This window comes from Xenopus laevis, chromosome 4S, assembly GCF_017654675.1.
Source record: "Xenopus laevis strain J_2021 chromosome 4S, Xenopus_laevis_v10.1, whole genome shotgun sequence".
In the NCBI taxonomy this organism is placed as follows: domain Eukaryota; kingdom Metazoa; phylum Chordata; class Amphibia; order Anura; family Pipidae; genus Xenopus; species Xenopus laevis.
The window spans coordinates 36,057,449-36,080,705 of NC_054378.1; positions in this window are offsets into that span (position 1 = coordinate 36,057,449).

Consider the following 23,257-nt stretch of genomic DNA (forward strand, 5'->3'; position numbering starts at 1 on the left):
GACTGACAGGATGAACTCCTGAGCTGTAGCAGCCAAACCCCTCCCCTCCCACCCTCTGTCCTGTGTGTCCAGCCTGCACATACCTGTCTTATGCTGCTGCCTGATCATTCACTTATAACAACATCCCTGAAATGCTCAACATTAATCAATATGTGTGAAGGTTAATACAAACTGTAATAGTAATGTAATAGTATTTTCTTTTATTTAAAGTACAACAGTATTGTCCTGTGTTCCACAGCAAATAGGCATCAGTCACACATGTCCCTGGACATAATCTATAGTCCATAATATAGTGAATAAAGTACCCCCTCTTGTAAAATATAAGGATATTATAAGTTATCAAGGAGTTTCATGACCATATAAAAACACGAGGCCGAAGGCCGAGTGTTTTTATACAGGTCATGGAACTCCGAGGTCATTTCTAATATCCTCATATTTTACAACTGGGGGTACTTTATTTATTATAATACACAAATTTCAGTGAGTCATGTGACAGAAATGACATCAGAACTCACCGTTTATAACTGATGACATCAGAACTCACCGTTTATAAGGATATAATTTACAAGATATTCATGGCTTTTGTGTATTATATATTGTTATACACTGTGCAACTCCCTGCCTCTATTACATTATATCACTTATACAAACAGTGCCCATTAGTATTCACTGTTATGATATTGCAGAACAGCAGCTGTAGCTTTGTTTTCCTTCATATTCATATATGATCAGGTGCAGGGAGTTGCAAGGGAGTAAATGCAGCTGTTCTGGAACAATTTATGACCAGGTGCAGGGAGTTGCAAGGGGAAATGCAGCTGTTCTGGAACAATTTATGACCAGGTGCAGGGAGTTGCAAGGGGAAATGCAGCTATTCTGGAACAATTTATGACCAGGTGCAGGGAGTTGCAAGGGGAAATGCAGCTATTCTGGAACAATTTATGATCAGGTGCAGGGAGTTGCAAGGTAAAATGCAGCTGTTTAGGAACAATTTATGACCAGGTGCAGGGAGTTGCAAGGGGAAATGCAGCTGTTCTGGAACAATTTATGACCAGGTGCAGGGAGTTGCAAGGAGAATGCAGCTGTTGTGGAACAGTTTATGACCAGGTGCAGGGAGTTGCAAGGGGAAATGCAGCTGTTCTGGAACAATTTATGACCAGGTGCAGGGAGTTGCAAGGTAAAATGCCACTTTTCTGAAACAATTTATGACCAGGTGCAGGGAGTTGCAAGGGGGAATGCAGCTGTTGTGGAGCAGTTTATGACCAGGTGCAGGGAGTTGCAAGGGGAAATGCAGCTGTTCTGGAACAATTTATGACCAGGTGCAGGGAGTTGCAAGGGGAATGCAGCTGTTGTGGAGCAGTTTATGACCAGGTGCAGGGAGTTGCAAGGGGAAATGCAGCTGTTCTTTAACAATTTATGACCAGGTGCAGGGAGTTGCAAGGTAAAATGCAGCTGTTCTGGAACAATTTATGACCAGGTGCATGGAGTTGCAAGGTAAAATGCAGCTCTTGTGGAGCAGTTTATGATCAGGTGCAGGGAGTTATAAGAGGAAATACAGCTGTTGTGGAACAGTTTATGATCAGGTGCAGGGAGTTGCAAGGGAAATGCAGCTGTTGTGTAACAATTTATGATCAGGTGCAGGGAGTTGCAAGGGAAATGCAGCTGTTGTGTAACAATTTATAGTGAGGTGCAGGGAGTTGCAAGGGGAAGTGCTGCTGTTATGGAACAATTTATAGGGAGTTGCAGGGAGTTGCAAGTGGAAATTCAGATGTTATGGAACAATTTATAGGGAGGTGCAGGGAGTTGCAAGGGAATAAATACAGCTGCTCTGGGATAATTGTTTATCAGATGCAGGGAGTTGCAAGGGGAAATGCAGGGAGTTACAAGACGAAATACAGCTGTTATGGAACAATTTATAGAGAGGTGCAGGGAGTTGCAAGGGAATAATCGCAGCTGTTCTGGGATCATTTTTGATCAGGTGCAGGGAGTTGCAAGGGGAAATGCAGCTGTTATGGAACAATTTATAGGGAGGTGCAGGGAGTTGCAAGAGGAAATACAGCTGTTATGGAACAATTTATAGGGAGGTGCAGGGAGTTGCAAGGGAATAAATGCAGCTGTTCTGGGATAATTTATGATCAGGTGCAGGGAGTTGCAAGGAGAAATGCAGCTGTTATGGAACAATTTATAGGGAGGTGCAGGGAGTTGCAAGAGGAAATACAGCTGTTATGGAACAATTTATAATGAGGTGCAGGGAGTTGCAAGGGAATAAATGCAGCTGATGGAATTGTATAACATATAATAACAGATGCAGGGAGTTATAAAGGAAACCCCAAAAAGACGTTGATTGCTGGTTGTATACAACATAATACTGGGTAGAAAATGACTATGGTACTTACACTAACTGCTCATACTGCTCATTGCCCCCAGAAAAGAATAAAATACATTTAGCAGCAGATTATGTTTTATTTATACAGAAATTTGCTTTTCTTTCTTTTCCACAATTATTGCAGGGCAAGAGAAAGGAACAAGCAGTGAAGGGAGGGGGAGGAAAACAAACAGGGCAGGGGTTACATAAATAGGACAGAGAGGGAGAGAAAGGAGCAGGGAAGGGGAAACCAGTAGTAAGGGTTAACAGAAGTCTGCAGGGAAGGACTGAGAGAGACATCACAGACACGCCCACTCCTCCCTCATTGGCTGTTGCTCTATAGCTTATACAGAAAGAGCCGTCGGCTGCAGTTCAGATACAGAAGAGTCTGAGACAGGAAGTTTCAAAGGGGGAGGGCTGAGAACAGTTTTCAAGCTAATACAGGCGTTTTTTGATGCAAAAGGTATTGAAATAAAAACACTCTCTTCTATTTTACATTATTTGAAATGGTTTAAAGCATTGTGAAAATATATGCTATATGTCCCCTTTAAATGCAGGTTTGAGCACAAATAAATGTTTTCCATAATTTCTTCCATTATATTCTGCTGTTTGTACTCATGAGCATTCTGAGTCATGTTTTGCTCCATTTCAGTTTCAGTGTGCTTGCTTGGATGCAGCTAGTGATGGGCGAATTTGTAGAGCGAAATTCGTGAAACGGCAAAAAATTTGCGAAAAGCACTAAAGTCAAATGGGTGTCAAAAATATTTTGACATACGTACATTTTTATACATGTGCCTATTTTGTCCAAATGCTTTAAAGTCAATAGATATCCGAATAATTTTGACACGCAACGTTTTTATGCATGCAGCAGCAGTTTAGTGAATTTATTCGCTGATGGTGAAGCATTGAAATTCGTTGTGAATTTGCATCTGACAGATTTATTCACCCATCACTAGACGCAGCATGTTGCGTTTTCTTGTACTTGATGCTCGTTCAGCAATAGAACAGATGGTTGCTTTTGGAGCAGAAAAAATTTACTTATTTGCATAAAATTTTTTTTTTGAATGAAATACCGTATATACTCAAGTATAAGCCGAGTTTTCAGCATCCAAAATGTGCTGAAAAAGTCTACCTCGGCTTATACTCGAGTCAGTGGGCAGTAGCTGAGATTGCAGTCACTTTTAATCATTCCTATACCAACAGTTCGCTTGGGGAGAGACTGCATTATCACACAGCGCCCTCTGTTGGTTATATGAAAGAATAACAGTGCGCCCTCTGTTGGTTATATGAAAAAATAACAGTTACTGCAATATCACACAGCGCCATCTGTTGGTTATATGGAAGAATAACAGTGACTGCAATATCACACAGCACCCTCTGTTGGTTATATGAAAGAATAACAGTGCACCCTCTGTTGGTTATATAAAAGAATAACAGTGACTGCAATATCACACAGCGCCATCTGTTGGTTATATGAAAGATTAACAGTGACTGCAATATAACACAGCGCCTTTGTTTGTTATATGAAAGAATAACAGTGACTGCAATATCACACAGCACCCTCTGTTGGTTATATGAAGGATTAACAGTGATGGCAATATCACACAGCGCCCTCTGTTGGTTATACGAAAGATTAACAGTGATGGCAATATCACACAGCACCCTCTGCACATGGTAGTGGGACAGTGGGACAATGCACACAGTAATCTGTTTGGCATTTCTCTGTCACCATCAACTTTGCAAAGAAGTCCAGTTGAACACTGGGGGGGGGGTCGCTTTGGCGGAATGTGCACTGCTGGGAGACAGGGCTGTAGTTGTGTCTAGGCTTATACTCGAGTCAATAAGTTTTCCCAGTTTTCGTAGGTAAAATACCGACCTTGGCTTATACTCGGGTCGGCTTATACTCGAGTATATGTTTTTTTGCACTCAGTTTAACTCTGTTTCTATATCTTTATATAGCATTAATTAACAAAATAACATATATACAGTACCCTCATATTTAATGGCACAGTGAGGTAGAGTGACTAAAAACATTAAAAGGTACAGGTGCTGTAGGCTCTGAACAGTATTCCATTGCAACCGCTAAATAATGATATTAGCCCAAGTGCCATTTTACCTGCAGTAAAAAACAGTCATTCTGAGCATACTTCCCTTCTATTCATTTATTTTCCCTCTAAGAGGCAAATTCACTAAAGCGTGAAGCGGCTAACGCTAGCACTAATTTGCCAGAGTGATGTCCTTTCGTTACTTCGCCAATTTACTAGCAGGTGCTGGCATAAATTTGCTAGCAATGTGGACCTACTCTAGCACTACGTCGCACCCTTACACTACGCTAATTCACTAACTTGCAGATTTTACTGAATGTTACCTCTTGCGCCAGACTTGCAATCACCACCTCAGACCAGGCAAAGTGCAATAAAGTAGATAGGGCTTGCTTCAAAAAAAGTTCCCAAAAAACGCTGGCGTCTTTTACTTTTTTAAGGGTGATGGGCTGGGGGTATCCTCCTTCCCCCCTACATTTCCTAACATATGGCACCTAAACTATACAGTGGGCACATGTATAGGGCAATATAACAACTCTATTTTATTTAATGAAGCTTTCCCGGGCTTGTGTAGTGTAATGTATTTGCTGCTACATATATGTCCATTGTACTTTAACTTGGCACCGTATGCAAATTAGGCATCACTAGCGTAACTTCGCTGCCTTTCGCCTCCCTGCGCGCAACTTTGGATTTTAGTGAATTAGCGGCGCCCTGGCGAAACTTCGTCTGGCGAAGTGCTGCAAAGTGCGGTGAAGGCTGCACTAGCGTAACTCCGCAGGTTTGTGAATTTGCCCCTAAGTCTCTTTCTTGAGGATCTAGGAGACTGCAAAGCACTGACCTTACTTCTTTTTCAGAGGCAAGAGTTGGTCTCCAGTTGGAAAAACACTTCATGGGTCTGTTGGAGCATATAGTATGGTTTACCGGATATTTCCTAATCGCCAGTATTCCCAGTATTCCTATAGTTTAGTTCAACATAAGTTTGTAACTTGGATATTATCCAGCCAACTGAACAGTATAGTAAAATGATTTAATGACATGCTAGGGCATGGGTCCCCAACTTTTTACCCCATGAGCAACATTTTAACGTAGAGAATTTGGAAAGCAAATTCCTCCAAGTTCCTGGGAGTCTGATTGGCAGTGCATACAGTATGCTTTTTATGCAAATAAAGCTTACCTTCAAGCCAGAAATTTAAAAATAAGCACCTGCTTTGAAACCACTGGGAGCAACATCCAATGGGTTGGTGAGCAACATGTTGTCCATGAGCCACTGGTTGGGGATCACTGGGCAAGGGCATGTCAGACTATTGGGCTGTAGCAATGAGTAAAAGAAGAAGGAAAGTGTATATTGTAGGTGCAAGATTTATCTTTTAGACCAGTAATCAAACCATACTCCCCAGCACTCAAATGGTTAACCAACTACCAGCTTCTTTAAAAGAAAGTGCAAAAGACTTCAAATTGTCCTGCTGTTCTTTTCATGTTTTGTTTTCATGTTTGAGTTAATTTTCTGCTAGAAGCTTGAGATACACAGTACATAACACAGCATTGTTTCTTTTTTGACAGAAAATTACACCATTTGATAATAAATATGCTAAGCAGCAGGGTCAGATTTCCTCTTTTGTTCTCTTTCATTGTTTCATGGCCTTCATTGCATGAGATTTATTTAGTGGTAAAAAGAAGTCTGCATATTCAGTACAATAGAGAGAAACCTAAGTGCCAGCTTGACTCCTGAATGATCGCATGTTAATCAAATTTCTATGCTTTTCAAAGTTCTTGCCAACATTTGTTTCTAAGGAATTTAAATAACCCTATTTTAGCATAGAAAAATGGAAAAAGTCATTATATTCTACGCTGAAGAGTATAACGTTTAATACACCAAAATACAACAATCTGTACATTTCAGGGAAGTAGTTGTTCTTCATGCCCACGCAAATTTAGATCTTACAGTCTATATAAAGGCCTGTAAAATAACTTTAGAAAATGAAATGACACCAATTTTGACAAATCACAATAGCAGTATTGCTAATATTCATGTGTGACTGTTAGAGACAAGCAGCAACTACTGCTGTACAAAAACACCCACTCACAATATTAATCATTGGTTGTGAGATTGGAGTCTGTACAGGAAAAGTTAATTCAGCCATAGCTTCATTTCAAATAAACAATTTGAGATGCATGTTTATGTATTCCCCTTCATCTTGTATAAAGTATGGTAAATGGGCTATACAGAAATAACTGCCCTAACAAATATGCATTTATGGGTCTAAAAACTCCATAGTTTTGACATCATTTGCTCCAAGGGTCATATATAGTGATGGGTGAATTTATTGACCAGGTGCGAATTTGCGGTGAATTCCCGCGATTCGCCGCCGGAGTCCGGACGGCGGCGTCAAAAACTAGACCCCGGGTCATTTCACAAATTTCGAGTTTTTCGGCGAAGTGAAACGCCTCAAATTCACCCATCACTAGTCATATACATACTGTAAATCTTAAAGGGCAGCACAAAAGTAAACTTTTGTTCATTTTTTGCTAGGTTGTTTTTTTGCAAGCCACATAAAATCTTAAAAAAAAATCTTGCATGGCAAAAGTTTCTGAAAGTTGCTTAGAAACCATAACTTTTATGCATAAAGCATACCTTTAAAAATGTGTTAGACAAGTGAATTAGTCTCATGCAGGTTTTACCCCATACACTTTACCAAAACATATGATTTTGTCTTAACTTCTGACATAACCTCCTAATATGTACCCAGCTACTCTGCTAATAGCATGTAAAAGGGGAATAATTCCCTTTAAATCCCCATGTAAAACGAAGCTCATGTAAATGACAAAGCAGAAAATAAAGATCTATGACCAGTGCTGTAATCTAAAAAATACTTAGATACAGCAGAAAGTCCTTGTAGCCTTGTCCTTCTGTAAGGGAACCCAAATCAAGCTGAGGAATTGGTTCTGTTATAGTTGAGAACCACTTATACACCTTGATTTTATTTTTTATTGGAATACATTTCACATTATAAAGGGGATGATGGTGACCTACTCCAAATAGCACAAAGACCCAATTTAATTCCTGATATGCTTGAGAACCAGTTATACAACTTGGGGCTAATTTACTTACCTTCGAAGTTGCGCCACACTTTACCAGGCGAAGTTTCTACAGGGCACCGCTAATGCACTAAAATCCAAAGTTGCGCTTAGGGAGGCGAAAGGTAGCGAAGTTGCATTGGCGTTAATTCATCAAGCAAAGCAAAGTTACGCTAGCGATGCCTAATTTGCATACGGTGCCAAGTTAAAGTACAATGGACGTATATGTAGCAGCAAATACATTACACTACACAAGCCTGGGAAAGCTTCCTAAAATTAAATTTTGAGAGTTTTTATTTTGCCCTATACATGTGCCCACTGTATAGTTTATGTGCCATATGTTAGGAAATGTAGGGGGAAAGGATTGTACCCCCAAAAAAATTTACAATCTTTTTCAGCCTATCACCCTTAAAAAAATAAAAGACGCCAGCGTTTTTTGGGATGCTGCAAGCCCTATCTACTCTATTGCACTGGAGCAAGAGGTAACGTTGACATCACGCTGGCGAATTTACGCTAGCGTTAGCCGCTTCGCGCTTTAGTGAATTTGCCCCCTTGATTTTATTTGTTATTGGAATACATTTCACATTATAAAAGGGATTATGGTGACCTACTCCAAATAGCACAAAGGCCCAGTGTAATTCCTGTAATGGTTGAGAACCAGATATACACCCTGATTATATTTTTTCTTAAAATACATTTCACATTATAAAAGGGATTAGGGAGACCTACTCCGAATGGCACAAAGACTCAGTGTAGTGTTTTGACACATGGATTGAGATTCCCTGTTTGAATCTCTAAATCCTAATTCATCTCCTCCTAGATGGCTCCCTTGATTTCCTTTAAATAATCAAATTAAATCAAATTCTCTACATAGCCCCATGTGTAATACATGCTGATAAGTTTGCCTAGAAGTAGTAACCCACATCTACACACAAAGTCTGATCTGATGTCTTTTAAACAGGAGACCAGTAAATGCTACCTTCTTATTGGTTGCTATGAATAACTGCTCCTGGGCAAACTAAGTGTATTTTATTACATGACCCAATAGGGTATTGCTCCTTGTAATGTACTTTTGTAATGTACAGTGCTGTGCATACTGATAGTGCTATCTAAACAAAAATGTACATACCTACTGTACAAATCTTGTTCTGTGAGATCAACCTTTTGTTAAATATGAAATGTTTATTATAACTGAAATATATTTGCCTAGGGATATCAAAGGCAAGTTTAAAGGCATTCTATTTTTTTCATTTATAAAATGTCATTTTATACTGTCTTTGTTCAGGTTGAAACTAAAACATTTTTTTCAGATAAGATTCTTTTTTAGCCAGAAATATAATATTTAAACAATGTTGAAAATGTTCTTACACTATAGGTGACCAGTTACAAGGGTTACATTGGTTGGCTTTTTTAACCATAGTGTCACTGTGGTCTAGGTCACATGAAGCAAAAAGTGACTTTTATTTGTTACTTGTACCAGGGTGCACTGTATTTAAAGGCTTTGTGTAAGAATTAATTTATATAAAATGTTTAATATTCCAGCAAAATGTTTTGAAACCTAGTTGAGCAGTGATGTTCTGAACAGCAGACTAGTAGCACAGGGATTATTATGCCACCTGAGATGTCTATCCCCTTATCTGTGCAGAGGGTGGGGGTATGAAGAAACACAATCTTATAGAAAGCGCAAAATTGGTTCTTCAGGTTATATACAGTATGGTCCATGTGAGTCTTACTTTTGCAGATGGCTATTGATACCTTCGCCCAGGTGCAGCCTCACTTGAGGTTTTTAGATCTTCTCATGGGAGAGATGTTTCTGTAGACTTGTCAAGAGCACAACATGAACAGATGTACTTGAAAATGAATGCCATATGCTTGTCATATGCTTTTGTTCTGAGACTTTAAATAAAAAAGATTTAAAGCCATAAACTCATATTCTGTAAAATAAATTGGCTTACTAGAGTTTTTTCCTTCACAATGGCATTCTCTTATGTACTGTAAGTGCCATCCATCTCATTAACAATATTCATTGATAAAAGTAAAGATTGCCATTAGAACATTCAATAGTGCTGCCCGTTTTGTAAAAGGATACAATAAAATCTAGCTGCAACATATTCCTTTATTGGTCACAAAACCTGTAGTCAGATATCATTACACACATTTCTGATATTTGTGTGATTCATATGTTAGAAGAAAATAAAAAAAAGTGAAATGAATAATAGCTTTTGATGATCTTGAACTGGCACATATATATATGTGTGTGTATGGGAAAGTTTTTGTCATACAATGGCAGGATTAAAATAAATAAATGTTTGCAACTGAACTGAATGTAACATGATGTGACATCATCACCACATAACTGCTGATTTTATGTGCTGGGGAAAGGGAAGGACCCAGGTCCTATCATCCTAATTTAGCCCGATCCCATTTAATGTACAGGTACTGCGACCTGCTTATAGAGTAACAATTATAAAAAAAAACTGTCACAGTATAAAGTAAATGCTGTCATCTGACGTGTAGTGTATGAACTGAGTATATCAATGGGTAATGAACAAGTACATCAATAAAGGATCAGCATTTGTTATTCCCATGACACCCTTGATGAGTGTCTGAATGTCAATAAGGTTTTGTGATATAATATTTGAGAATTATAGTTACTAAAGGTGAATCTACCATCAAGAGGCTAGTAAAAATTGTAACTCCAATTTTGATTAAAGAAAAACAAGAGAGGAAAAAAAAAGTAGAAAAAAGTTGAAAAAAAGGTAAACTAAAAAAGTTATAGTCAAAAAAGAGTGCAAGGAGTTTTGAACTATGAGAGGAATAATCAATTGATTTATACTTTTAAAATCTTAAAATTGACTAATGTAAAACAATAGGGATATCATTGTTGTCATATAGAGTTATGTCCAAACATATAGCAAAATAGAAAACTAAACACGACAATCATATCAATATTGATGGCGATATACTACTGGGTACTTGGTAAATAGTTATAGAAAAAGCAATTTCCTGTTCAACCGTTTGGGTACTGCCGTGTCCAATTTGTGCAACCATTTTGTTTCAAGTCTCAAAAGTATAAGATCAAGGTCACCTCCTCTTCTGGGAATGGGTACATGGTCATTGCTCATGTAGCAAAATTGTAGTAAAGAGTACATCATTGAAATAATCTGCCTAGATATTCTGATGTGCTTGATTCTAGGGCCTGTCCGATAGATGGTTCTGTATCTGGAGGGACAGAGGAGCAAGCAACAGAGGGTGTAGGTGAGACCTACAGAGGGAAGCGAATCCGGACTAGGGGCTAGGGGTAGGCAGAAGAATCTTGAACAGGCACCTGCCCAGCACCCCCATTGAGTTGCACCCTAGGCAGGTGCCTCTTCTGCCTACCCCTAGTTCCTGCCCTGGCAGCTTAGATGGCTATTTTGGTATTGTAGATTTACATTAATTTGTCATCGATTTCAGAAAGTCTCAAATACTCAATTTTAATAATACATACATAGAATAATAGATGAAATGTATGTGTTTTTCTTAAATTAACTTATTTTTGACCTAAAGGACTTTTTGGTGTTAGAACATCTACCTTGTTGTGAAGAGTAGATGGGACCAGATAACTAGGTTTACTAATGGCATTTCTTTAAGTGATCTTTCTTGATGAAAACAATATTATACTTTCCCACAGAGCTATATTAAGTTAATCAATAGACTGTAATGAGACTCTGAGAATATAATAAAACATTAAAGGCTTTCATGCTTGATCCTAATGCTTTTCACAAATACAATTATAGCGTGGTTCTCTGACCATTTACATTACTTATTTAGTAATTCTGTATGTAGCACTGTAATGTTGTGGGGAATACTATTGGTTTGGAAGTAATGCAAGGATAAGTATCACATTGTAATGAAGGTATTAAAGAACTAGCAACTAAAAAAAGAAAGGGCTCCTCATGCATTTATATATAATGTTCTCTTTGCTTGCAGCTGTAAAACATTTGCATATACTTCATATTGTCTGGTTTAATATATATAGCCTACAGTTTGACAATAAACAAAACAACAAACAGAACAACAAACAAAACAAACAACTAATAGGGGCACATTTACTAAGGGTCGAATTTCGAAGTGGTAAAATTCGAAATTCGGCCATCGAATTGTTAAAATTCGATAGTCAAAGTTTTTTTAAGTTAATTTAGCCGTTTTTGATCGAATTAAAATCATTTGATCGTTTTAAAAAAAAACCTTTGACTTCTAAAAACGTAGCCAAATATTGGCTATGGGTTCTAGGAGGTCCCCATAGGCTAACATAGCAATTCGGCAGGTTTAAGGTAGCGAAGTGTCGAAGTCAACGTTTTTTACTTCGAATTTTCGAATGGTCGAATATTCAAAGTTTTTTTCAATTCTAATCGAATTTTGGCCTATTTGATGGTCGAAGTTCACTTTGAATTCACTTCAATCCTTTGTAAATGTGCCCTTAGTCTCTTTAGAATACAATGCTATTTTGTTTTTTATTATGTTTTTCCATATGACTGAAGTTTTGTATAATGCAAAAAGAAGGAGCTACACATAGGAGGGCAAGTAGTTTCACAAATGTCAAATATCAATTCACATAACTAATAATGATATAAGTGTGTGATATTTTATAAATAATGCATCATTAACTTTTTGGGTAGACTTTATAAAGTTCTTCAGCCTTGTTTAGTGTTAGTAGAATATTAATAGTTCTACAGTTAGGGGCACATTTACTTAGGGTCGAATATCGAGGGTTAACCCTTGATATTCGACTTTCGAAGTTAAATCCTTCGACTTCGAATATCGAAGTCGAAGGATTTAGCGCTATTCGTTCGATCAAACGATTTTCCTTCGATCACAAATTGGCTAGAAAGCCTATGGGGACCTTCCCCATAGGCTAACATTGAGGTTCAGTAGGTTTTAGGTGGCGAAGTAGGGGGTCGAAGTTTTTTTTATAGAGACAGTACTTCAACTATTGAATGGTCGAATAGTGGAACGATTTTTAGTTTAAATCTTCGATTCGAAGTCGAAGGTCGAAGTTGCCAATTCAATGTTCAAAGTAGCCAAAAAAATACTTCGAAATTCAAAGTATTTTTTATTCTATTCCTTCACTCGAGGTAAGTAAATGTGCCCCTAATTGTTCTAATCCTTTTAGCAGAAGGGATGTATTGTTGCCTGCACTCAATGTCATCCAATGTGGGCAATAAAATATCCAGATTTCTCTTCTTAATAGTATTCATGTAAATTGTTGGTGGTTAAACATATGCATTGCTCATTATTCTGAGGTTATCTTGAAAGGTACCTATGGCCTACTATGCAATGCATATGTTTTACCGCCAGTGATTTACACCAGTAATTTTAGTAAGGAGGGAATTTTACATGTCACATCTGTCATACTCTTAAAGGAAACTATCTTGGATAAAAAGCCAAGGAGGTGAAAGAAATAATGCATCCAACCTAAATCATATTGAATTAAAATTATCAAAAGCAGTACAAATCTTCATGCTTATGGTAGACTGATAGATAAATGTCCTAGAAATGTCCATGATAGGTCATTTCTATTTTATAGTTAACTATGAGGTAGGTACATTCAAATAGTTTTCATAGGCATTATAAAAAAATTATTTAATTATTGCTAAATTATCAAAAGATTAATACATTTTTAATGGTCTTAAATTTCGTAACTGGTAGTTAAAAATAATACATTCTAATAAATAATACATTCTGAGTTACAAAACAATCAATTAGATATTCATAGTACCTTATTGATAATTTATCTCTAGATTTAAATGGTCTCCATCTTAAACTCAGAAAAAGTCTCCATACTGTCTCTACTGTCCAAGAGATTTGCTTGTTGATGTAGGCTATGCATTAAGCTCTACATTAATTTCACTGTTTTTTACTTTTTTGATTGAAAAAAATAAATTTTCACCTGACATGCTACAACTGAGTGTAAAAAGTAGCATATTATTCTCCCATAATAATAATATTCCATAATCATGAATTCCAGTAATTTTCTTTTTACAAGCGTGTATGTTTGTATAAACAAGAAAAGCATAATAAATTCTTCAATTTAAAGATGTCGATTTTTGTATACTGTTGTGTAATGCAAAGTTCTAGAAAATGGTGATGATGTTAAAAAATAGTTTTATTTTAAGGAGTCTAAATTAAGTATTTAACTCTTTCTCTATGTGTGGAGCCATCCATCACAATTTTATACTTGGACACATAGTAATGTATAATCTCAGTCTGCTGTCTACTTGCAAAAATAGGAATAGACTTCAAGCAATGAGCAATTTCCCAAAAGAAAATTGGAAATTCTGCCAGCCAATTCCAGTTGACCTGACATCAATCAGTGTTAAATTTTCTGGAGCTTTTGCTGAAGGGTAGTGCCACTGTTGAAAGGTTTTACCTGGTGACTAATGGTATATTACAAATACATTTAAATACTATGGAAATGCAAATAATCTAATTATCCAGAAACCTCCGGCAGCTTTATGAGAAACTCATAAATTAAATGAATTGTCTATAAACTAGAATATTCATCAATATTTATGTTTTTGATAGATGACCTAACAAGTTTAGGTATAATGTAAATTGAGATAGAACTAACAAGACTAAGGGGCTGATTCACTAAGCTCGAGTGAAGGATTCGAATGAAAAATACTTCGAATTTCGAAGTATTTTTTGGGTACTTCGACCATCGAATTGGTTAAATTCGTTCGAAGTCGAACGAAATCGAACGAATCGAACGAAAAATCGTTCGACTATTCGACCATTCGATAGTCGAAGTACTTGCCCTTTAAAAAAAACTTCGACCCCCTACTTCGGCAGCTAAAAGCTACCGAAGTCAATGTTAGCCTATGGGGAAGGTCCCCATAGGCTTGCCTGTGATTTTTTGATCGAAGGATTTTCCTTCGATCGTTGGATTAAAATCCTTCGAATCGTTCGATTCGAAGGATTTAATCGTTCGATCGAACTGAAAATCCTTCGATCGATCGATCGCAGGATCAGCGCTAAATCCTTCGACTTCGATATTCGAAGTCGAAGGATTTCAATCCGAGGGTCGAATTTCGAAGTATTTTTAACTTCGAAATTCGACCCTTAGTGAATCGGCCTCCCCGTGTTTCACAAGTACTGTATTTCATCATCTCTGTAAATAATTTGTTTTCTATATTTATATATACTGATTAAGGTACTGGGGTTAAGAGGATTATGTACAAAATGTAATGTGATTAAGACCCCATTGAGGATCAAAATATCTTTCATTTAAAGATATTTTTTTATATTTAAGACCCTAGTATATACAGGTATGGGATCCGTTATCTGGAAACCTTTCATCCAGAAAGTTGCAAATTACTGAAAGGCCATCTCCCAGATACTCCATTGTAATAAAATAATCTAAAATGATTTCCTTTATTTTGTAATAATAAAACAGTACCTTGAACTTGATCCAAACTAAGGTTTCATTCATCCCTATTTGTAATTAGGGATGGGAGTATTTGACACGTTTAGTTTTGCCAAAAATTCGCCACCGGCGAAATGTTGCAGACACACATTAAAGTCTGCAAAATGTTTTTGACGCGCGTCTTTTTTTTTTTTTTGACGCACAACGCCATACAATTCTATGGGTGTCATTTTTGCGGCGAAACAAGGTGAAAAAATTAACCCTCGATATTCGACCCTATGTAAATCTATAAAAATATTAGGAGAGCATGTGATTGATAAAATAGTTATAAAGAGATATCATTACATAGATTAAATAAACAAGGGTGTAGGAGGGGAAAGAAAAGAAATAGCAAATGATTTAAAGAAGCAGCCTGTGCAGAGCAGTACAACTTCAAAATCTTGATTAATGTATCCTTTAATACTTAATAATATTAAGGGTGGTACCTAAAGCATACATAAAGGGGGTTATTTATCAAAATCGAAAAATTTCTCACAATTTTCTGAAAACTGCTCAGACCAAATCTTCCCCCATATATTAATACATTTTTCTGAAAACTCGATTTTTGTGAAAAAATCAGAATTGTATGTTTTTTTTTTGATTTGTCGCTGAAACCTGTGACTTTTTCAGATTTTATGCCTTAAATCCACAAAATCACAACATCTACGTGGGTCTGATAGCAACATTTGACCAAATATGGGTGATACAGGCTCATGAGATGCACAGCAGGTAAATTAGCACTAGCAAAATGATTTATATGCTCCAAAAAGGGCTGCTTAAGTCTCATACTTTGATTCTTATATTTATTTGGGTAATTGGTTTATGACCTGGATTTATGAAAGATGGGATATAAATTAGGTTAATATGGCTGTGCTCTAAAAATCTCTCTTAAAGAAAAGCATGTACAACCAATATATATATTATTATATATATATTATGTTTATTAATATATATATATATATATATATATATATATATAAAACTGTGAAAATTACACAAAGTCCCATTGTTAGGAAATCAGCAATGTGAAGAATATTTTTTTATCCTGAGAAACATGAAGTAAATTAATAAACATTTTACAAATACGAATTTCTGCTGTTATATGGAGAAAAAGCTGTAGGTGTAGAAACACAAATTTCAAAAAGCATTTACAGTGCTACAAAGTGCTAATAAAAGTCATTTGGTTTTACTTGATTTCAAGATTTAGATATTGATCTTACTGTAACAATCTTTTTGCAGCTATTTATTTCTTACACTATTTTTCAATATGCTCTTTAATATGTTTTTATGCTGTCCAGAACTCAGTTTCAAAAATAGAGTGGTCATCTAAAGATTTCTACACTCAGTATTCAGTCCATAACTATTCAATAGTAATATCCGCCACAGTAGTTGACAATTGGTCCTTAAATAACACCTGAATGGGACAACACCACTGGGGTTGAATTAAACAAATTCTAAACTCTTCAATAGGGATGCACGGAATCCACTGTTCTAGGATTCAGCCAAACTATTTGGCTAGATCCCAAGCCAAACACAAACCATATTTTGCACATGCAACTGGAAAAAATTGCCACTTCCTTGCTTGCGTGACCAAAGGTAACGTAATTTTAAGGGTTTGGATTTAGTTTGGCAAGGCACTTGCATACAGCCAAATTGAAATCCTGCTAAGAAAAGCTCAGATTAGACTGAATCCTGAACCGAGTCTGAGAACAGTACCTACTCTTTAAAATGTTTCAATGCTACATCGTTAAGTTCCTAAAAAGTAAACATGTTACTACTTGTAGTAACATGTGGAGGACAATGCTACTGTATATTGTCCTCCACTACTTTCTAAAAATGTATTTTCACTAAATTTACCCCAGTCTTATCCTCATTGTTTCTTTTTAAGTGATTTTTCTATTTTCTCCCCTTCTCTTTCCTGGACAAATTTAATTTGGCTGTCTGGGTAATTAAGATTTCTATGTAATTAATTTCTCTTTCATAGTTGGGACATGTTGGACATATCAGAGGAAGGCTTTATGTTAAGTAATTCTTGACTTCCATATTTTGCTTTAAAGACCCTTTTCATTTTAGTGTTAGGCTACCTTTTTTATACTTTATTATTCATTTCTACTGTCAGCTCTGGGAAGCTGATTTATCAAATTTGGAGGATAAGAAAAAAACAAATGTGACAATATGCATGTAACTATTTTCTGCTATAATTTTTTTAAACTCAACCTTTAGCTTATTTAAGAAAAAACTCAAAATATTCACAATTGCATTTTTGGTGAAAAAAAATCCTCATTTTTGTTTTTGCTAATATAGACATGCCCTCAATTTTTTGTAACCATTACATTAAAAGAAGAGAACATGTTGGTGAGAATGGTCATTTCAACCATGTTTCTGTTATACAATAGTTAACACATAAGACAGTAATGGTCAAATCACTGTTGTTTCTGTGGATGAAGTAGAACACAAACAAAGACAGGGTGGGAACAAAGGTCACAGAAAATGCACTGAAAGGGTTATTCCTAATGTCCTGCTTTGATTTCCAATGATTGGTAACAATATCCTGTCTTTTTATCTCTTATGGTTACATTATAAGTAAGTGGCCTAATTCTGGGTGTTCATTTAAAAATGAATACCTATTTTCTATTGATTCCAGCTCAAATTAATTCATTTCCTGCAAAAAAATGTTTCCACAGGCATTCAGGTGTTAAAACAGAAAGGCAGCATAGAAAGGGGACAACATTTGTTTGCAGTGTATGAGGCTGGGATGAATAAAAAGAGCTGTTAATGTGGAATTTAAAAACAGATCCCTTATAAAAGCCAGTGAGATTTTCTAATCAAGCACCTAATAATTTTGCTTTGTCACTTGGAAAATGTGTTTCATTTAGATTGACCTTCTCCTCTCAGATATGTATAAAGCAATTATTGGTTCCCAAAGTTTCTTTGACTATGGAAGAATGAAATATAATGGACTAAATCTCTTTTTTTTATGATAGCTCTACAGGTAATATTGGAAAAAGGTTTTCTGTAGGACACATTTTTAAAGGAGTTTTTTCTATGCCATAAAAACAGAAGTTTATTTTCAGAAATGCAAAGTAATAAACACCTAGGATGCATTCCATGTTGCAGAAAGGTAAATTCACTTGTGTCCCTTTTTTAAGTGCAAAATATTAAGATGATTATTTGTCTGTAAAACTGAGACATTTGTGGATTATTTTATAGGTTTCGTATAATTTTGTACACATGTAGTTAAATGTGTAAGTTGTATGATTATATATGAATTACCATAAAAAGTAAATGCTGCTGACCAGGGCACCCATCACAAATCGTGGGGGCCCATATGTCAAAATTCTTTGGGCTCTGCCCACCAAAATTATTAAAATTCACAAAATGTATATGTAACCTATGACTAATCCTGGTCATTTTGCAAAATCTTGTAAACATCCTTTAGAAAAATACCCTGTGGATTTTTCTGGCAATTGTTTTTATTATTTTAAAGTTACCCTTGAAACTAAAAACTTAGTAAACAGTTACTATTGCCCTACATGTATGCGTGTGTCTTACTAAAACAATTTTCAGGTTTCATGTTCCATCTTTAGAGTATGGGACAAAATAAAATATTGTATACCTACAGTATTCTAAAGTCACCAGAAAAGTCAAAGCATCAAAGAAATAAAACAAAACCATTGAGGAAATAGAATCACACACAAATAACTGACCCTGGCTAAGAGACATTTAATAATTCTCAGAATGTCATCTGAAGGAATATAATGGCATCATTTAAAGAAATAAATTTAAGAATGGCAAGGAAGCCCGAAGACAATAAAATGATAACCTGGCATCTATGATACAGTGGGTTATACATTCAATGTTATGTGGTAAACTAAGATAGCTTTACTGAGAATTTCTTGATTTTGAATTAAGGCAGGTTTGGGAAAAGTTTATACCTGATTCAGGTTTGGTAAAGTACTAGGTGCTGCAGAGCTAAAAGAATAATATCTATATAAGTATATTTTTCCTTCACTGTATTATCCTATTTGTTTGCTTTCCTTTTTCTAGATAGAGTACCCATCACAATGTAATCATTGGTATTTTAATTACATTTATTGGACAGTTCTGTTTTTACAGAGACCTATCATCTATTTCAATGCCTACTGATATGTTTAATACTTAATGTTCAGGATCACCTCATCAAATTGTGGTGGGAACAAAGACTTTTATGTAAAAATACATAATTTCGTAGTTATAGTTTTATAGTTATTTGCTTTTTCTTCTGACTCTTTGCAGCTTTCAAATTGGTGTCGATGACTCCCTTCTAAAAAAACAAATGCTCTTTAAGGCTACAAATGTATTGTTATTGTTACTTTTTATTACTGATCCTTCTATTCAGGCTCTCTCCTATTCATATTCTAGTCTCTTATTCAAATCAATGAATGGTTGCTAGGGTGCTGCTGAATAAAAAGCTAAATAACTCAAAAATAACAAATGATTTGTACCTGGATAGAGAACAGGCTAAAACAATGAAAAATGAAAACAAACTGCAAATTGTCTCAGAATATCACTCTTTACATCATACTAAAAGTTATCTCAAAGGTGAAATTGCACACAAAAATCATTAGAAATAAAGCTTACATATGTTAACAAGAAAAGATGAAGCACTATCAGGAAAAATTACAAAAATAATAATAGACAAATAATAATAATGTAAATTTTAAGTAAAAGGAGATGGAATACAAGCTTGGCAGATATTTTCCTTCTGTAGGTAAACTTTGATAACCCATTTTGAAAAATACAGTGGTGATATAATTTCCCAAGTGTCACAGTTAGAAAAGATGTTTAATAGAGTTACATAGTTAAATCTGATTGAAAAAAGATACAGTACATCAAGTTCAACCCCTCCAAATGAAACCCAGCATCCATACACACACCCCTCCCTACTTTAAACATAAATTATATAAATCATATATACCCATATCTATATTAACTATAGAGTTTAGTATCACAATATCCTTTGATATTATGTCTGTCCAAGAAATCATCCAAGCCACTCTTAAAAGTATTAACAGAATCAGCCATCACAACATCACCCGGCAGCATTCCACAACCTCACTGTCCTCATTGTTTAGAACCATCTACGCTGCTTCAAATGAAGTTCTTTTCTTCTAGTCTGAAGAAGTGTCCTCTGGTGGGTGATTCTCTTTATGGGTAAAAAGTTCCCCTGCTATTTGTATATAATGTCCTCTAATGTACTTGTAAAGTGTAATCATGTCCCCTCGCAAGCGCCTTTTTTCCAGAGAAAACAACCCCAACTTTGACAATCTACCCTCATAACCAGTTTTGTTGCACGTCTCTGCACTTTCTCCAGCTCATGTATATCCCTTTTAAGTACTGGAGTCCAAAACTTCACTGCATACTCCAGACGAGGCCTTAACAGGGACCTATAAAAAGGCATAATTATATTTTCATCCCTTGAGTTAATGCCCTTCTTTATGCAAGACAGAACTTTATTTGCTTTAGTGGCTACAGAATGACACTGCCCAGAATCAGACTTCTATCTACAAAAACCCCTAGATCGTTTTCAGTTAAGGAAACTCCCAACACACTGCCATTTAGTGTATAACTTTCATTTATATTATTTTTTCTAAAGTGCATAACCTTGCATTTATCAACATTGAACCTGATTTTCCATTTTGCTGAGTAGTTTTCCAACTTATTCAAATCGCTCTGCAAAGTGGCAGCATCCTGCATGGAACATTTAGTTCTGCACAATTTTGTATCATAAGCAAAAATAGAAATACTATTTTCAATGCCTACTTCCAGGTCATTAACTAACAAGTTAAAAAGCAAAGGACCTAGTACAGAGCCCTGTAGTACTCCACTAACAACACTAGGCCAATTACAAAATGTTCCATTTACCACCTCTTTGTAGTCTATCTTTTAGCCAGTTCTCTATCCAGGTACAAATACTATGTTCCAGGCCAACATTCCTTAATTTAACTAGTAACCTTTAACTAGTAAGTAAATCACATCCACTGCCATCCCAGTATCAAGGTCCCTGCTCACCTTTTCATCAAAAGAAATTCATTTAGTCTGGCAAGATCTATTATGCATAATACCATGCTGGCACAAACTCATAGTATTATGATTTGCTATGATGCTATGATGTCCAGTATCTTATCCTTTATTAGCCCTTCAAAAAGCTTTCCTAACACTAACGTCAGACTAACCCTAGGCCCTTTTTGAATAGTGGCACCACATTAGCGTTTCTCCAGTCTCTAGGCACCAGACCTCATTGAATCCTGAAAAATACATTTAAGAGGTTTGGATATCATAGAGCTAAGCTCGCTAAGTACCCTGGGATGAATACTATCCGACCCAGGACCTTTGTATATCTTAACATGTTCTAGTCTCTTTTGAATTTCCTCATGTGTGAACCATGCATCATTAGTTGTATTACTAGAATTGGGACTATTAAGAAGGAAACCTTCACTTACCGGTTCCTCATTTGTGTATTTTGTTTTCATCAACCAGCTGGCCCCCCTCTGATAGTAAGGGTCCCACCCCTTCCTGCTTAATTTTTTTACTATTAACATATTTAAAAAATAATTTTGTATTTTATTTTACTGCTGGCTGCAATATCCTTTTTTATATCAATTTTAGCTTGCATGATTTATTGGCCTCCTTGTACCTTATACCTTGTACCTTGTACCTTATAAATGAAGCTAACTTGTAAGCCTTAAAAGCACATCTTTTCTAACCCACCTCAACACCAACGCTTCTACTGAACCAAAAAGGTTTTGCTTTCCCACAACGTTCCTTGCTTACAAGTGGAATAAACTGACAAGTTTATTTATTAAGCAGCATTTTAAAGACTATGATGAAAAATATGAGTTCAGAATCTCAGCTTTTTTTTGTTCATCAACCAACTGACCCTCCTCTGATATTAAGGGTCCCACTCCTTCCTGCTTCACTATTTACATATTTAAAAAATAATTTTGCATTCTTTTTACTGCTTTCTGCAGTATCCAATATCTATTTCCATATCGATTTTAGCTTGCCTGTGTAACGCAGGCTATCCCTAACCCAGAACTAACACCAAGGTCCCGTCTAAGCCCGATATTCTGCAGCTGTTTTTGGCTTCGGGTGGAGCCCTCCGCTACTCAGATGCTCAGACGGGTAACGCAGTGCCAAGGCAAGTAGCAGTAGCAAGGTTGGGGTCACAGGCCAAGGTCGTACACAGGCAGATTCAAATACAGTACCAAATCAGAAGAGTGGTCAAAAACAGGCAGGAGTCAGCTTAGGCAACAGGCTGGTGGAATCAGGGACAGGCAAAGCTCAAACACAGCAATGGGCAAATTTATTCGCAAATTGGTGGGGAATTTCCGCGTTTTGTTGCTTGCAAATAAATTTGCAAAATTGCTGCAAAAATTTACCAGAATTTTTTTAAGCCAGTGACAATTCTGACGCCGACTACAATTCCGATGCCAGTGACAACTAAAGGCACCCATTGACTTAAATGCGCGTCGGAATTGTCACCGGCGTCTGAATTTTTGCTGGCGACAAAACAATTTTGACGCCGGTGTCAAAATTTGCGTTTCGCTAATTTTTCGCCGTTTCACAAATTTCACCGAAAATTATCACATTTTTTGCCGAAGCAGAACACAAGAAATTCCCCCATCACAAGTTAAACACAGAGAGTCAGAACAAAGAATCAATACTGAGAGCACTCAGGGACTGGTAAGAATCTTTACATTGGGCAATACAAACTTTAAATATTTGAAATTCGCGTCACTGCACAATGACGTCATGCAACCCTCTTTATTTCCAGATTTACCGGAAGCACCGCACAATCCGGAAGCGGCAGAACTCCAGTGACTACAGAAGGGCAGGTGGAGGCTGTCCATGCAGGCGAGACGGCAGGCTAAATTACAACATTCCATCTGTGCATATTGTGGCCCTTGCTGGGTTACACACAATTTATTGACAATTGGGAGAAACATTAATCCCTTTCTCTTCTCGCAGAACAGTCCACTGTGTTCTCTTCCTGCATCACCACTTTTTCAATGTGGAGTTCACTTCATACAGATTCTCAGTTGTGGGTACCACTGCAGTTGTCATATATTCTTCAACATTATCTCTGCAGTAAACATTGGTCCAACCCTGCAGTCATAAAAGTAACAGTCTAGACACAATCAAAGTGAGTTCTTGACTAAAAACTAAAGGTGCATTTTTAAATATAAAACTTTACTTTTGATGCTTGTGACTTACAAGGGGTCATCAAGGAAAGAGACTGCAGTGTGCAAAGTGCAAATACAATTCTCAATCAGCCAATTTTTTGCTATT